The sequence below is a fragment of the Medicago sativa genome, chromosome 7 (genome assembly GCF_051527215.1).
Source record: "Medicago sativa cultivar Bolivia chromosome 7, Bolivia_mono, whole genome shotgun sequence".
In the NCBI taxonomy this organism is placed as follows: Eukaryota; Viridiplantae; Streptophyta; class Magnoliopsida; order Fabales; family Fabaceae; genus Medicago; species Medicago sativa.
In genome coordinates, this window is record NC_140755.1 from 69,623,124 (window position 1) to 69,625,937 (window position 2,814).

At 36.8% G+C, this 2,814-nt stretch overlaps 1 pseudogene across 1 annotated transcript; it reads right to left on the reverse strand.

The window, feature by feature from the left end:
- On the reverse strand, positions 1–1,711 carry LOC146908075 (pentatricopeptide repeat-containing protein At1g10270 pseudogene; annotated as a pseudogene). Its single transcript, XR_015018247.1, has one exon. The product of XR_015018247.1 is annotated as a pentatricopeptide repeat-containing protein At1g10270 pseudogene (transcript).
- Positions 1,712–2,814: the final 1,103 nt, after the last annotated feature.

A 2,814-nucleotide genomic window follows, 5' to 3' on the forward strand; every position in this document is an offset into this window, starting at 1 on the left:
TTTTAGCAGGAACAAGCAACAATAAAAACCATATATCACAACAAAAACTAGTAACAAGCAAATATCACAAAATGTTTGTTTGGATCTGAAAGGGCATAGAAGCTACAATTGGACAGAACAGAATATGGGATCCACTGAAAAATTTAAAGACCCCCAAAAATATTGATGTACAAAGACAAAATATGTTTAGGGTGTAGCTCAGTTTGTGTAAAATGTCCTACTGTTAAATGTTAGGATGTAGTGCTTTCCTTTTGGGACTGGATTTAGAATCCCTTTGATTCATCATTCTTCTGTTTTCAAGGTTTGATCCGAGTTTGACCATTCTTAATCAAGGATCAAACAACCCACCTTGAGATCAGCCTCCACCATTTTGTTCAAAATCATCAAAGCATCATCCTCTCTATCCACTTTCATATATGCGGCAAACAAAATTGTGTGTGTCCGCACATCTGGGATCATAGACATGGAGTACATCTCATGAAATAGATATTCAGCTTCAGACAACATATCATATTGACAGAAAATGGAAATGAGCTTAGAGTTGCCATCAATATCCAAGAAAAAAGGCCTAGAATCAGGCTTGGTTCCAACTTTCTTCAAAGTTGCAAGGGCTTCATCAACCTTACCGAGCTTCAAGCATTCATCGACCATCAAAGTAAAAGTGCCAGAGTTGACAGCATGAAAAGTGGGAGGTGTATGATTGTCTAACATGTCATGAAACAAGTCCCAAGCCTCAGGTTTTTTTCCAAACATGAGCAAAACCTGCAAGAGAATATTGCAAGTTTCAGGTCTCATCATACACTTGCGGTTCAATAAGGACTTATAACACTCCATAGCCTCCTTATCTCTTCCTTGCTCAATAAACCAATGCATATAAATGGCACTCACAACGCCAATGTAGTAATCCGGACACCACCTCTTAAGCTCATCAATAAGCTTATTAGCTTTATCAAAATTTCCCAGTTGAGTACAAGCAGATAAGAGATTGTCATACACAGTTGAATCCGAATGGCCCGTGTATAACATCTTAAACCAAATGTCACGGGCGTCCTCAAAACGACCAGCATTGATCAAACATTTGGTGATAATCTGATAGGTAACGGGTGAGGGTTTCAAAGGCGCATCTGCCTTCATTTTCCGAAAAACATCGAGGGCCGCGTCAATGCGGCCCTCATCACAGTAGGCATTGATAACAAAGTTATAAGAGACAATGTTAGGAGTAATTTTAAACAAGTTAAAGAAGAACTCGTACAAATCAAGAGCTTCATTGTATCTTTTCGCACGGTGCATTGCAGCAATGATGGCATTGCAGGTGAACACCGTCGGACGAGTTGTTGCTGAGAACGCCGACTGGCGGGCCATGGCGGAGGCAGCGTCGAGGTTGCCGGAGCGAATCAATGATGTGACGCGCGTGTGGAGTTCTTCAGGAGGAAGTTGATGATCCGACGTTGGTGCTTGTTGAGCGGAGGAAGTTGAGAAGGAACGGAGAGTGACGGCGGAGGAACGGCGGAGGAGGAGTTGGCGGAAGAGTGACATTGTTGAGTTGAAACCCTAAGATTCTGATTTTGGTGTATGAAAATGAAATGAAAATGATACAAACTCTAACATCTTTCTTCTTATATACTACCAGCACAATCGTCTTAACACAGTACTTTCTTAATTAAACCTGTTTAGTTTGAGAAGATGAAGTGTTTATTTTGCTTATGACTTGTTTTGACTAACATTAATTACGAATTAATTACGAACAGAGATGCTACTTAAAAACAGATTAAAAATCAATATTACTGCCTTTTTTGTGGGGGAATTCTTTTAGATGGATTTTTTTTAGATGGATTACCAATACTTTTTCTTTTACGGGACCAACACTTCTTATTTTACTCCCTCCGGGATAAACTCTTGGATCCACACAAAGATTTGGACTTTTTATTTGGTCACACACGCATAAAAAGGGAAAAGTAGAAAAAATAACAATTAAATAATCATTAATTTTCAAATGATTTTAGCATGTTCACTTTTTTGTGTGTGTGACCAAATAGAGGGTTCATTGTGTCCACCCAAGAATTATTCCTCCCTCTGGTACTAAGAAGAAAAATAAAAAAAACATTAAAATCAAGATAATTATTAATTCGTGTAATTTTTTTAATGCTTTTACGAATATACTTTCATGCAAAATTGTAAAGTATTCAGGGGGAACAACGTTTGGCCAGTGTGCATGCCTCTACGCATGAGCCGGATTAGTCGCCCACCATTGCTGGGTCAGAAACCGGTGCAAAAGCCAAAAAACAAATTTGTAAAGTATTAAATATACTCACTAATATTTAAAAAGACAAACATTAATTGAGAGCTAAAAAAAGTCTTTTATTTAAAAGTTGTGAGTTTTTCTTATAAATAGAACCAAAATTGTTGCTATATTTGTCCCTAATTATAAGGTCCTTTTGTCCTTCAAAAAAAAAGGTCCTTTTGTGTTTTTTCTTTGTCCCTTTTTATAAGACCACTTTCAAATTTCAATGTACGTTAATTATTTCTTTACCACTATATTCATATTTATGTTGCATATTTTTCTGCAATATATAATAAATACTCTATGAAAACATTAACTAATTCTCTTTTCTAAAGAGTAAACATGTAAAACAATAACGATTGTCAACAAAATTAATTCAAAAATCAACTTTCTTCATTTATGTGTTTTTCTCAAAGGGGCCCTATAATTAGGGACGGAGGTGGTATGTCTAAAAGGACCAGAGGGAGTAAAGGACCTGCCGGAGGGAGAAATTATTATATCTAAAAGCTTTGACCCAATTATTCATTGGAAAT